Here is a 15,689-nt window from a genome sequence, read left to right as displayed (position 1 = left end):
AGCACCTTGTCCCCATGTTGATGTGGACAAGGGCCTCATCCCCACAACCCTGAGCGGTCGTTGTGGGGGTCTGCGGGTGGGGGGCTTATCAGAATCTGAAAGCCCCCTTTAACAAGGGGACCCCCAGATCCCGGCCCTCCCCTGTTTGAAATGGTAAGGGGATTTCACAAAGAAAGTGTAAAAATGGTTAAATAAGACAAACACACTTTTGAAAAATTCCTTTATTAAAAATAAAAAAACAAAAAAAAAAGATTCCAGTGGTGCTAATCCACTCTTGCTATCCAGCGACGGATCTCCGGGGTCCAGCGATGGCTGATCTGATCCAGCGATGGGGGATCTCTCAGTCCAGAGCTGTCCATGCATCCATCTTCTGTGTCCACTGCGGAGACACTGCGGGGATCCCAGCGCTGACGTTTCTTATATTAGGAGGGCGGGGCCACCCGTCGCCTGACCCCACCCCTTCTGACGCTGGTGAGGGGAGCCAGGGATTCCCTAATGACAGAGGGGACGGGGTCACCCATACGTCACTGGGGAACCCCATAGCTTTCCTCACCAGCATCAGAGGGGGCGGGGTCAGGTGAGCCCCGCAGTGTCTCCGCAGTGGAGACAGAAGACGGATGCATGGACAGCGCTGGACTGAGAGATCCCCCATCGCTGGATCAGATCAGCCATCACTGGACCCCGGAGATCTGTCGCTGGATAGCAAGAGTGGATTAGCACCGCTGGAATCTTTTTTTTATTTTTTTTATTTTTAATAAAGGAATTTTTCAAAAGTGTGTTTGTCTTATTTAACTATTTTTACACTTTCTTTGTGAAATGGTAGGGGTACTTTTGTACCCCCTATTAGTAGTAGTCGAAAAGAACACATTGCTACATAGAGCTAGGAGAGTGCTGCTCACCCCAGATGAATCAGAATAGAACAAGTTCCCCCACAAAACGGGGTTTTTAGGCAGCAAAAAAAACAGTACTAACGCATGATAAATAATATAAAACGTATTTTAATATTTGGTAAAAAACATGAGCTCTACCTGAGCAGTTTAAAAGCGGACTCTTATATACAGTGGTGTGAAAAAGTGTTTGCCCCCTTCCTCATTTCCTGTTCCTTTGCATGTTTGTCACACTTAAGTGTTTCGGAACATCAAACCAATTTAAACAATAGTCAAGGACAACACAAGTAAACACAAAATGCAATTTGTAAATGAAGGTGTTTATTATTAAAGGTGAAAAAAACCCAAACCATCATGGCCCTGTGTGAAAAAGTGATTGCCCCCTAAACCTAATAACTGGTTGGGCCACCCTTAGCAGCAACAACTGCAACCAAGCGTTTGCGATAACGTGCAATGAGGCTTTTACAGCGTCCTGGAGGAATTTTGGCCCACTCATCTTTGCAGAATTGTCCTAATTCAGTTACATTAGAGGGTTTTCGAGCATGAACGGCCTTTTTAAGGTCATACCACAACATCTCAATAGGATTCAGGTCAGGACTTTGGCTATGCCACTCCAAAGTCTTCATTTTGTTTTTCTTCAGCCATTCGGTGGTGGACTTGCTGGTGTGTTTAGGATCATTGTCCTGCTGCAGAATCCAAGTTTGTTTCAGCTTGAGTACACGAACAGATGGTCGGACATTCTCCTTCAGGATCTCTTGGTAGACAGCAGAATTCATAGTTCCTTTTATCACGGCAAGTCTTCCAGGTCCTGAAGCAGCAAAACAGCCCCAGACCATCACACTACTACCACCATATTTTACTGTTGGTATAATGTTCTTTTTATGAAATGCAGTGTTCCTTCTACGCCAGATATACTTGGACACACACCTTCCAAAGAGTTCCACTTTTGTCTCATCGGTCCACAGAATGTTGTCCCAAAAGTCTTGGGGATCATCAAGATGTGTTGTGGAGAAATTGAGACGAGCTTTGATGTTCTTTTTGCTCAGCAGTGGTTTTCTCCTTGGAACTCTGCCATGCAGGCCATTTTTGCCCAGTCTTTTCCTGATGGTGGAGGCATGAACGCTGACCTTAACTGAGGCAAGTGAGGCCTGCAGTTCCTTGGACGTTGTTGTGGGGTCTTTTGTGACCTCTTGGATGAGTCGTCGCTGCGCTCTTGGGGTAATTTTGGGCGGCCGGCCACTCCTGGGAAGGTTCACCACTGTTCCATGTCTTCGCCATTTGTGGATAATGGCTCTCACTGTGGTTCGCTGGATTCCCAAAGCTTTGGAAATGGCTTTATAACCCTTTCCAGACTGATAGATCTCAATTACTTTCTTTCTCAATTGTTCCTGAATTTCTTTGGGTCTCGACATGATGTGTAGCTTTTAAGGATCTTCTGGTGGACCTTACTGTGTCAAGCAGCTCCTATTTAAGTGATGCCTTGATTGTGAACAGGTGTGGCAATAATCAGGCCTGGGTGTGGCAAGAGAAATTGAACTCAGGTGTGGACAACCACAGTTATAGTATGTTTTAACAAGGGGGGGCAATCACTTTTTCACACAGGGCCATGATGGTTTGGATTTTTTTTCACCTTTAATAATAAACACCTTCATTTACAAATTGCATTTTGTGTTTTCTTGTGTTGTCCTTGACTATTGTTTAAATTGGTTTGATGTTCCGAAACACTTAAGTGTGACAAACATGCAAAGGAACAGGAAATGAGGAAGGGGGCAAACACTTTTTCACACCACTGTACAGAGTACAACGATATCCATGGGCGTACATTAACAGACACAACTATAAATTACACTGTATATTATAATAACAGTAAAAATATATATAATTCTAACGCGTTTCAACCCCCTGGGGGGTCTTCTTCAGAGAAATGGTGGTCTGTTGATAAAACAAAATTTCACTGAATGAATACATCAAGTATTATGTATTATTTGTGTTGGAAATACCTCATATTTGTTAATATCATTTACCCAAAGATGTACTTCCAAAGAGATAAAATGAGTTGTGATATTTTTGATGGAGTTCCCCCATAAGGTGGTGCCTCGATTTCCTTCACATATCTGGAATGTTACCCGGTCCATGTCTACCGCCAGGATACCAAGGGGAAAGGAGGTAGCGTCAGAGAACCAATGGCGTGGCTCACGAGAGGTCACATGAATACCACACCCCCCATAAACATAGGGAGTGGGTGCAGATATGGGCAACCGGATAATGTGGTAAGTCACACCTGCAGTGAAATCCCAACATGAAAAGGATTTTATTTTATATAGATTATGGGTATGATGATGACAATCTCATGCCACATACACACCCTGTGCTCATATATTTAAAAAGGACATGTTCTTAATCCTGGAGGAGGACACTGCTGGGAGTGGGTCTTATGTTGCTGATGGGTCAATTGTTGCTGGGAGGGATCTACTGTTGTGGGAGGGTTCTATGGTTACTGACTGCTGAAGGGTCTATTGATGCTGGCTGTGGGGAGATCCGTTGTTGCCGCTCGGAGTCTATTGTGGGGGGGTGACATTTTGTTGCAGGTAGTCCATTGTTGCTAGGGGGTCTATTGCTATAGCAACAATGGACCACCCACAACAAATAACCCCTCCAGCAACAATAGGCTCTCAGCAGCAACAGCAGATCTCCCTACAGCCAGCATCAATGGACCTTCCAGCAGTTAGAAACAATAGACCCTTCCCATAAGAGTAGATCCCTTCCAGCAACAATAGATCCCCTGCAGCAATAGACCCCCCCCACATGCACAAACAAAAATAGATCTCCTCCAGCAACAATAGATCCCCCAGCCAGCATTATCAGTAGACCCTCCAACACATCCCCCAGCAACCCTTGCCATTGCATACATTCAGTGCTTGAGGTGCCAGAACTGCGTTCTCCTGTGTTCCCACTGAACAAAAATCCCTGTGCATAGTATAAGTATGTATACAGTGCCTTGAAAAAGTATTCATACCCCTTGCAATGTTCCACATTTTGTCATGTTACAACCAAAAACGTAAATGTATTTTATTGGGATTTTATGTGATAGACCAACACAAAGGGACACGTGTAGCACTAACCCCCGAAGGAGCTGCTGGTTATTTTTGGGCTTACTGTTACCTTCCGTTCTCCTTGTGACACGTCTAGGGGATGTCCCGTGGTAGATGACCCAGTAACTTGAGACTGACGATAGATCCACTTGAATGGACTTTTATTTGCAAACGTCAACCATTGAACAGTCTTTTAACTTGGGATCAGAGGGTTGGAAAGGAAAGTTCAGGTTCTCTCAATGTCAAAGTCTATAAACGTTAAGGAACTTGCTTACTTTGACTGTATTCAGAGAATAGCCATTCACAGCTGGATGATCACTCAGGTTGGACAGTCCCTCTCTCACAAGGCCGAGCAGCCAACAAGGTGTTTACTCAGGAACAAAGTCTTTGTCACAGACGTTGTTGTAGAACATGTAGGGAAACTAAGCTGTAGAACACTTGTAGGATACCTGGATCTTTCAGCCTGCTTGGCGATATCCACAAGACCAGATTCTCTCGGTTACTTCAGCCCTTCCAGGCTCTTGTTAAGAAAAACCAACCTCGGGCGTGGTGTCCTTCTAAAGAGTCCTCCCCTGGAATGCTCAAAGTACACCGGGTCTCTTCTGGACCGGAGACGGCACCCATCCACCCTGGAATCCTTCCTTAGTTCCTCTGCCTTGGGCTAGCCAGCCCTGAAGCATCAAAGTCGGGTGGAACCGCACCCCAGGCCGTAGCCTTCCTGGGGGCTGGTCAGGAGGACCTGGACCATACACTCAACACTAAGGGTGCCACGTATCGATGGGGTATGATAACGGGAGGAGGGTTTTTTTTTTTTTTTTTTTTTTATTGACTCAGGAAAATCACGTTTTACTTGGTTGATGTCTGTATAATTAATGTTACACTGGTGGAGTTTACAGAAGGGGTCTTCTTTTTTTTTTTCTTCTTTTTCTTTTGGGTTGATGGTCACGAATGTATTTTGGATTATAGCGTTTTTTTGTAAAACAGCAATATTTCCAGAGGGCTGGATAAATACACTGATAAGAAGACGGAAAGGGGGCACTGATATAATGTGTATATTGGAGATTTCCTATTATGGGAAAAGTGGGGGGTATGAGTTTTTGGGACGAAGGTTGGGGGGTGGGGGGATGGGAGGGATGTGATAAGGGGAGGATTTTTATTTATTTATTATTATTACTTTATTTATATAGCCTCTCAAATGTAGGGGCTTGAGAGAGAGCGGGGGTGGGGTGTTTTATGACTGTGCGTTTATGTGATTGGTAATGACAGAGGGTGTGGAGAGGGAGGGGATACACTTGTCAAATTTGAATAATGTGGTCCAAGGAGTGCTGAGAGGACCTCTTAAATAGGGGGGAGGGTGGGTTATATATATATATATATATATATATATATGGAGGGGGAGGGGTGTGGTGGTGTGCACATGTAGGGGGAGGGGGAGCTATTCCCTATCCCTTACTACCCATCCCTCCCCCTATCCCTTACTCCCTGTCCCTCCTCCTACAAATGATATTCTGGGTTATTAGGTACACATGTGTGTATGTACATGTAGGTGCGTATGCGCATGTAGGATTATATGCATATATGTGTTTTTGTGAGTATGTGCATACATTTTTTTTTTATTGAGAAAGTTGGGGGGGGGGGGGGTTGGGTGAGCGAACAAGGGGATATGGTTTGTCTATTAAGGAGGCTGGGGCTCTTAAGGTGAGGCACTGCAAAATAAAGATTACATACCGGGGGGGTAGATGATGATAGGTTTAAAATAAAGATATTAAGAGAATGGGACTGCACTGATGTTTGTGTTGCATGTAAAATCTCCATCTTTCCGGATAATTTTCCCCATTATAAAATGCCTCTCCTCCAGTGGGTGGATAACAGAGGTTATTATACCGGGATGATGCCCGCAGTTGCAGGCATCCTCCCGGTACTGTTTTTTAGAGCGGGCGATTGGCTTTCCAGCCATAACAACGGATGCAGCTAAAAGCCACTCGACTGTTATGCTGGAGGAGCGGGAGGGGACGTCCCCCCCCCTTCCCGCCACTCTTACCGGGGCTCCCGTTCCATCGTGAGCCCTGATCAAACATCCGCCGCTTCTGGTGGCTGGGGACGGACTGGAATGAAGACGTAAGCCTTAACCTTTCAACCAGGAATGACAGATCCCTGTTTTAGGGCTCTGGCAAGTAGAGGCATCAGTAGGCTCGTGCGTTTTTCAACAGAAGGGGCGAGTTATGTCTATCAGAGAGATTGAAAGAAACTTCTCAGCAGACTTAGCCCACGTACACACGGTCGGAGATTTTGCCAACCAAATCCGTCGGATTTTGCCCGTCAGATTTAGTCCGACGGATTGTGTCCGAAACTGTTGCATACACACGGTCGGGCCAAGTTGGCGAAAAATCCGATCTTTCAAAACGTGATGATGTAATTTCGTTACGATGGGACTACATTTAGGCTAGTAGCCAATAGCTTTGATGTAGGAATTTGATCTGAGCATGCGTGGCACTTGGTCTGATGAAAATGCTCTACACATGATCGGATTAGGTCCGTCCGGCCCAGTTGGTCGGGAAATATTTCCAACATGTTGGAAAATTGGGTCGGACGGAGATTCGGACGGAATCAGTCCGATGCAGACCACACACAGTCGGATTATCTGACGACACGGTCCGATAAGACGCATTCCGACAGATTCTCCGACCGTGTGTACAAGGGCTTAGACTTTCTGCATCGGTGGGCAGTTGAGTTCCATATATCCGATCTAAGATGGGAGCGTTTGGGGCAATACGTGACCCATCGATATTTGATCAGTTGTGTCTGAAGGGAGAACTGCTGAGACACTTCTTTTCATACCTATATGCCTTATTAATTGAGGAATTGAGGTCGAGACCCCACAGATACTGCCTTTTTATACAGCGATGGGAGGCAGATCTGGGGGTGTCTTTCTCACAGGCCCAAAAGGAGAGGATCTTACTATTTGCCCATAAGGCCTCATTGGCAAGTAGGTATCAAGAAGGAGGGTATAAAATCCTCACTAGGTGGTACAGAACCCCCGGCAGCACTACACCAGATGTTTCCCCAAGTATCTGATGTTCGTTGGAGATGTGAGGAATCAGAAGGCACCATGATACATATCTTTTGGGAATGCCCAAGGCTGAGGGATTTTTGGAAGATGGTTGAGGTGACGGTAGAAGCGATCACGGGTGTGGTGCTTGGAGAAAACCCAGCAGCTTACTTATTACATGATACCCCGATACCGAATGACAAGTATAAAAACTCATTGTTCCAGCTCTGTGGAAAAGCAATATACCTCCTTCAAGATCTCAATGGCTGGCAAGGGTCTCAGAAATCCAACAAATAGAGGATTTGACTATGACACGGAAGGAAAAAGAGGAGAAATATCGGAGGACTTGGGCCCCATATTTTCAATATAGGGTACGGGTCATTTTAGCTGAATAGAGGGTGAGGAGAAGGGAGAGGGGAGGAGAGAGAGGAATGTTTTTTTTTTCATTTATTTTATTTTTATTTATTTTTTGTTTATTTTTTTATTTTATTTTTTTATGTTATTTTTTCTCTCCTGGTACTTTTGCGCCTACAGAGGCTATACCAGGATATGGTGTGGTTGGGAAGGGGAGAGGGATAAAGAAAATGGTATATATTTGTAATGGAAGAATGAGAAGGCAATTTAATAATTAATATTGATGGGGATTTATGGAAGTAATGTGATTGTATGTTTTTGGATAAAACTGTTTGGTGAGAGGTGTATATCAATGTTTTGTAATGATTAAAAAAAAAGGAAAAATAAAGAATAAAGAAAAAAAAGAAAGAGTATGGCACAACTGCAAACCTACCAAGACATGGCCGTCCACCTAAACTGACCGGGCCGGGCAAGGAGAGCATTCATCAGAGAAGCAGCCAAGAGGTCCATGGTAACTCTGGAGGAGCTGCAGAGATCCACAGCTCAGGGGGGAGAATCTGTCCACAGGAAAACTATTAGTCGTGTTCTCCACAAATCTGCCCTTTATGGAAGAGTGACAAGAAGAAAGTCACTGTTGAAAGAAAGCCTTAAGAAATCCTGTTTTCAGTTTGTGAAAAGCCATGTGGAGGACACAGCAAACATGTGGAAGAAGGTGCTCTGGTCAGATGAGACCAACTTTGAACTTTTTGGCCTAAAAACAAAATGCTATGTGTGGCGGAAAACTAACACAGCACACACCATCCCCACCGTGAAACATGGTGGTGGCAGCATCATGTGGTGGTTCTTCAGCAGGGACAGGGAAGCTGGTCAGAGTTGATGAGAAGATGGATGGAGACAAATACAGGACAATCTTAGAAGAAAGAGAAGATTTACAGGGGAAGGGTTCCCACTGAGAAGAGACACAGGCGGACCATGCTGCTTAATAAGGGATACATTTTATTAGAAAAATATATTTAATACAAAAAGGGCCAAGACCAGGTACCCACCACCAACACCAAGATCATGTTAAAAATAGACAACGTTGTCTGTTTAAGAGCAGCTGCATCGCGCTTCAACCATGCATGCACACACCTATAACAAGGCTATTGTTAATTGGAGTGGGTAACATTTATGGATCAGACTGTTGATCTTAGTGACATGCACCATGCGTGACAAAGTCCATCCTGTCACTAGGTTTAATTAGAAACCCTTTTAACAAAAAGATCCCCTGTTAAAGGGTGGTTGATTGAGTCAAGTTGCTAGTCCCACGGTGACAGCTTTAATTAGGATTGTAGCAGAACATAGCTGTCAGTGTGGAGAGATGATTATAATCCACAGTTAGTATCCAGTCCAAAGGCACAGATATACAGTTTCCTGGAGTGGAATTGCATGTATTCACAGGGTCCAACTGTTGGAAAAAACAATAGCTCAATGACGCTGTTATGAAGCTGGATAATACTGGCTGAGAGGTAATAAACAGCAGGAGACAAAGTAATAGGAGGCAATTGAAGGACCTATGGTCCGCTCACCCAACCATTCATGGAGAGATATAATCACAGTTCTGTACTCTTTCTCCGGTCCGGGGGGGCTGTATGTGCCATCCTGTATGCTCTGTTTGTTGGTTGGGGTCCGTGGGGCTCCAGTGGGCAGTTTGCTGTCAGCACTGTGTAAGTGTCAGGTCCTCTGGGCCACCGTCAGCTTGTCTCAGCCGAGGATAGTCACCTCTGGCTTCAGGCGGATCAACTGCGCATGCACAACGCATAGAGCGTCTATGTCGTGATACCAAATCCGACATGTTTCATCAGGGACTGTGTCTTTTTCAAGGATAGGAGGGGCATGAATTGTGTTTCTATTTATACTGCAGTTAGTACCTCCCACTTTCAATTCAGGGTTGCTGTATAAAGAATCACCACTAGATGTTGTCTCCCATATAGAACATCACACACTATCTTTCTCTTCCACTATTCAGAGGCACTCAATTATGGGAATACATTTGCAGACACTGATCAATATGTTTTCAGCAAAATTAAAATTAAAAAAATAGAACAGGTTGACTTAATAAATGTCTCAGATAATAAAGATATAGAATCAGACCTATGTAACGATAGAAAATAAAATATAAAGAAAACAAAACAAAACAGAAGAAAATAGCTAAATAAAGGTTATGCGACTATTAGTTGCAATGCAGCATTTCCAGCAGTCACATATATCACTATGAATTGATTAGGGCTGAAAGATTGTATATGTCTCTCAGTGTTTTTTATTACTGTACTTTACTTTATACACAGCAGCTGTATTCATTAAACCAAAAGATATTCACATAATTTGACATGCGTCCAATGTGGCTCAAAACGACGAAGATAGGCTATTCATTCCAGATAGGGCCTAAACTTGCATTATGTAGATTTACTTTAACCACTTCCCTAATGGCATGGGCAGGCATATTAGCGTACAGGTACGTCCATTTTAAAATGCCGCCCTGCCATCGCGTGCGCGCCGGCGGCGGCGTGCTTGAGTGCCGGTCGAGACCCCGTGAGTCCAGTCGTGGGTCTCGTGGACTCAGTCGCCGTGGGGATACCCACGATCGTTTCACGGGGCGGCTGAACGAGGAGATACCGATGTAAACAGCATCTCCCCGTTCTGCCCAGCAACAAGTGACGCTGATCTCTGCTCCATGTGATTGGAGCAGAGATCAGTGTTCACTAACACAAAGCCCAGCCCCCCACATTTAGTAACACGCCCCTAGGACACACTTAAACCCTACACTCCCACCCCCTGGTTAACCCCTTCAATGCCAGTGTCATTTACACAGGAATCACTGCATTTGTATAGCACTGATTGCTGTATAAATGACAATGGTCCCAAAAATGTGTCAAAAATGGCCAATGTGTCCGCCATAATGTCACAGTCACAATAAAAATCGCTGATCGCCGCCATTACTAGTTAAAAAAAAAAAAAAATTATCAATAAAAATGCCATAAAACTATCCCCTATTTTGTAAACGCTATAACTTTTGCGCAAACCAATCAATAATCGCTTATTGCAATTTTTTTTTTTACCAAAAATATGTAGAAGAATACGTATCGGCCTAAACTGAGGGAAAAACATTTTTATATATATTTTTGGTGGATATTTATTATAACAAAAAGTAAAAAATAATGCGTTTATTTCAAAATTGTCGCTCTATTTTTTGTTTATAGTGCAAAAAATAAAAACTGCAGGAGTGATCAAATACCACCAAAAGATAGCTCTATTTGTGGGAAAAAAAGAATGTCAATTTTTTTGGAAGCCACGTCACACGACCGCGCAATTGTCAGTTAAAACGGCGCAGTGCCGAATCGCAAAAAGTGGTCTGGTCTTTGACCAGCAAAATGGTCCGGTGTGAAAGTGGTTAAAGTAGTCAACAAGTATGAAAGTTATGTGATTATTAATTTTAAGATAGCATAAATTTAGCTAAACCGGAAAAAAATAAAAATAAAACGCATTTATCATTATAATTTTGTTTAAGCCCAAAAGGGATGCATACAGTGGTGTGAAAAAGTGTTTGCCCCCTTCCTCATTTCCTGTTCCTTTGCATGTTTGTCACACTTAAGTGTTTCGGAACATCAAACCAATTTAAACAATAGTCAAGGACAACACAAGTAAACACAAAATGCAATTTGTAAATGAAGGTGTTTATTATTAAAGGTGAAAAAAAATCCAAACCATCATGGCCCTGTGTGAAAAAGTGATTGCCCCCTAAACCTAATAACTGGTTGGGCCACCCTTAGCAGCAACAACTGCAACCAAGCGTTTGCGATAACGTGCAATGAGGCTTTTACAGCGTCCTGGAGGAATTTTGGCCCACTCATCTTTGCAGAATTGTCCTAATTCAGTTACATTAGAGGGTTTTCGAGCATGAACAGCCTTTTTAAAGTCATACCACAACATCTCAATAGGATTCAGGTCAGGACTTTGGCTAGGCCACTCCAAAGTCTTCATTTTGTTTTTCTTCAGCCATTCGGTGGTGGACTTGCTGGTGTGTTTAGGATCATTGTCCTGCTGCAGAACCCAAGTTCATTTCAACTTGAGTACACGAACAGATGGTCGGACATTCTCCTTCAGGATCTCTTGGTAGACAGCAGAATTCATAGTTCCTTTTATCACGGCAAGTCTTCCAGGTCATGAAGCAGCAAAACAGCCCCAGACCATCACACTACCACCACCATATTTTACTGTTGGTATAATGTTCTTTTTATGAAATGCAGTGTTCCTTCTACGCCAGATATACTTGGACACACACCTTCCAAAGAGTTCCACTTTTGTCTCATCGGTCCACAGAATGTTGTCCCAAAAGTCTTGGGGATCATCAAGATGTGTTGTGGAGAAATTGAGACGAGCTTTGATGTTCCTTTTGCTCAGCAGTGGTTTTCTCCTTGGAACTCTGCCATGCAGGCCATTTTTGCCCAGTCTTTTCCTGATGGTGGAGGCATGAACGCTGACCTTAACTGAGGCAAGTGAGGCCTGCAGTTCCTTGGACGTTGTTGTGGGGTCTTTTGTGACCTCTTGGATGAGTCGTCGCTGCGCTCTTGGGGTAATTTTGGGCGGCCGGCCACTCCTGGGAAGGTTCACCACTGTTCCATGTCTTCGCCATTTGTGGATAATGGCTCTCACTTTGGTTCGCTGGATTCCCAAAGCTTTGGAAATGGCTTTATAACCCTTTCCAGACTGATAGATCTCAATTACTTTCTTTCTCAATTGTTCCTAAATTTCTTTGGGTCTCGGCATGATGTGTAGCTTTTAAGGATCTTCTGGTGGACCTTACTGTGTCAAGCAGCTCCTATTTAAGTGATGCCTTGATTGTGAACAGGTGTGGCAATAATCAGGCCTGGGTGTGGCTAAAGAAATTGAACTCAGGTGTGGACAACCACAGTTATAGTATGTTTTAACAAGGGGGGCAATCACTTTTTCACACAGGGCCATGATGGTTTGGATTTTTTTTCACCTTTAATAATAAACACCTTCATTTACAAATTGCATTTTGTGTTTACTTGTGTTGTCCTTGACTATTGTTTAAATTGGTTTGATGTTCCGAAACACTTAAGTGTGACAAACATGCAAAGGAGCAGGAAATGAGGAAGGGGGCAAACACTTTTTCACACCACTGTATATAGATCTTGAGTAATCGACTAATAGCTGCCTGAAGTATATAAAAAATGTGGCTAATGTAAAAATCACCTCAGCAGGCGTGACATAGACCCAGAGGAAGGACACAAAAAACGTTTGTCCATCGACCATGAAAGGCATTTATTATCTGAGACATTTATTAACTCAACCTGTTCTATTTTTTTTTTTTTGCTGAAAACGATCAGTGTCTGCAAATGTATGCACATAATTGAATAGTGGAAGAGAAAGATAGTGTGTGATGTTCTATATGGGAGACGACATCTAGTGGTGATTCTTTATACAGCAACCCTGAATTGAAAGTGGGAGGTACTAACTGCAGTATAAATAGAAACACAATTCATGCCCCTTGAAAAAAAAAACAGAGTCCCTGGTGAAACATGTCGGATTTGGCATCACGACAGAGACGCTCTATGTGTCGTGGATGACGTATCTCATCATGCTTGTGCATGCGCAGTTGATTGCCTGAAGCCAGAGCCGACTATCTCGGCTGAGACAAGTGGACTGTGGCCCAGAGGACCTGACACTTACACAGTGCTGACAGCAAACTGCCCACTGGAGCCCCACGGACCCCACTCAACAAACGGAGCATACAGGATGGCACATACAGCCCCCCCGGACCGGAGAAAGATAGTACAAGACTGTGATTATATCTCTCCATGAATGGTCGGGTGAGCGGACCATAGGTCCTTCAATTGCCTCCTTTTACTTTGCCTCCTCCTGTTTGTTAGCTCTCAGCCAGTATTATCCAGCTTCATAACAGCGTCATTGAGCTATTGTTTTTTCCAACAGTTGGACCCTGTGAATACATGCAATTCCACTCCAGGAAACTGTATATCTGTGCCTTTGGACTGGATACTAACTGTGGATTATAATCATCTCTCCACACTGACAGCTATGTTCTGCTACAATCCCAATGAATGCTGTCTCTGTGGGACTAGCAGCTTGACTCAATCAACCACCCTTTAACAGGGGTCCTTTTTGTTAAAAGGGTTTCTAATTAAACCTAGTGACAGGACGGACTTTGTTACGCATGGTGCATGTCACTAAAGCCCCATACACACTATCAGATTTTCTGCTGATTTTTTCCATCAGATTTACCAAAACCATATAATATGAGGTCAAACCTTAGGGGTTTCAATGTGTATGTAATCAGGCAGGCCCTTCCACTACATGGTTTTGGTAAACCTGAAGGAAAAAATCAGCAGACAATCTGATAGTGTGTATGGGGCTTAAGATCAACAGTCTGATCCATAAACATGACCCACTCCAATTAACAATAGCCTTGTTATAGGTGTGTGCATGCATGGTTGAAGCGCGATTCAGCTGCTCTTAAACAGACAACGTTGTCTTGGTGTTGGTGGTGGGTACCTGGTCTTGGCCCTTTTTGTATTAAATATATTTTTCTAATAAAATGTATGCCTTATTAAGCAGCATGGTCCGCCTGTGTCTCTTCTCAGTGGGAACCCTTCCCCTGTAAATCTTCTCTCTCTATAGTATTTAGGCACAGAGACCACACCTATTATGGGTGAGCCTGTAAATCTTGGGACACCACGCGGGTATAATGAACACCCAGTGTTGTGGTAAATAATAATAAGTAATGATCTTCAACCAATTTTTCTAAAATCTTAGAAAACCTGTTAGCCCTCCATCGGACTGTTTCCATTGGAATAGCCGACCAACAAAGTTTTAGAGCTGGGCTATAAAATTTTCCGACAACATGATCCGATCGAACTTTGTCCGAATCTTTTGTAGAGAATTCCGATCGGACAAAGTGCCACGCATGCTCAGATCAAATTCCTAGACCAAAGCTATTGGCTACTAGCCGGAACGTAGTCCCATAGTAACGAAATAACGTCATCACGTTCTGAACAATCGGATTTTCCGACAACTTTGTCCGACCGTGTGTATGCAACAGTTTCGGTCAAAATCAGTCGGACAAAATCCGTCGGAAAAAATCAGACGGATTTGGTTGTCGGAATGTCCAACCGTATGTACAAGGGCTTAGAGTTTACAAAAGTGATGAGACTGGGGTGTAGGTTCACCTTCCAGCAGGACAATGACCCTAAGCATACAGCCAGAGCTACAATGGAATGGTTTAGATCAAGTATCCTCAAACTACGGCGCTCCGGCTGTTGCGGAACTACACATCCCATGAGGCATTGTAAAACATTTTTACATTCACAGACATGACTGGGCATGAAGGGAATTGTAGTTCCTGAACAACTGTAGGGCCGTAGTTTGAAGACTCCTGGTTTAGATCAAAGCATTTTCATGTGTTAGAATGGCCCAGTCACAGTCCAGACCTAACGTAAATCTGTGGCAAGACAATTGCTGTTCACAGACGCTCTCCATCCAATCTGACAGAGCTTGAGATATTTTTCAAAGAAGAATGGGCAAAAATGTCCTCTCTAGATGTGCAAAGCTGGTAGAGACATCCCCAAAAAGACTTAATTGCAGCGAAAGGGGGTTCTACAAAGTATTGACTCGGGGGGGGGGGGGGTGGTATACAAATGCCTCCCCACACTTTTCACATATTTATTTGAATCATTTATCATCTTCCTTCCACTTCACAATTATGTGCTACTTTGTGTTGGTCTATTACATAAAATCCCCCTAAAACATTTAGTTTACCTTTTTGGTTGTAACATGACAATGTGGGACATTTCAAGGGGTATGAATACTTTTTCAGGGCACTGAAAAAAATATTGAAAATGTTATGCTTACAAACATAATGCATGCAAAAAATATGTGAATTTATGATTTTTTTAGGGGTACCAAGCCCTGGCTGTTAAGAAAGGTCAACTGCAGCATGATGGCAAGATGGAGATGGGAAGAGGCCTGGACAGATAGACATTTCTGTATATGGTGATCCCTTCTTCTAGAAATCTTGGGTTCCATCATGCTGATTTCTGACTTCTCTGATCGGCATTCTCATTCCTGGTCAATCACCCATACACATCCCATGTAACCCCCCCCCCCCATTATTTGTGCATTACCTTCGATCTCTGTGTTGCCGGTCCGTTTGGCTCTTTCTCTGTTTTTCCAGCCTCAGGCGCTCTCAGTGCCCAGATCCTCCTAGTAATGGCGGAATGAGAAGACGGG

General features: G+C 43.6%; 1 protein-coding gene across 1 annotated transcript in view; it reads right to left on the bottom strand.

The window, feature by feature from the left end:
- Positions 1-15,689, bottom strand: part of LOC143962153 (C-reactive protein-like) — a 38,497-nt gene extending 22,808 nt beyond the window's left edge. Inside the window, exon 1 of the mRNA XM_077471484.1 lies at positions 15,584-15,689. The gene's annotated coding sequence lies outside the window, so the exon portion shown is untranslated. The remainder of the gene's footprint in view (positions 1-15,583) is intronic.

This window comes from Lithobates pipiens, unplaced genomic scaffold, assembly GCF_037356315.1.
Source record: "Lithobates pipiens isolate NorthernLeopardFrog02 unplaced genomic scaffold, aLitPip1_a1.2 Scaffold_8, whole genome shotgun sequence".
Lineage (NCBI taxonomy): Eukaryota > Metazoa > Chordata > Amphibia > Anura > Ranidae > Lithobates > Lithobates pipiens.
This window is presented reverse-complemented; position numbering and strand designations above follow the sequence as displayed.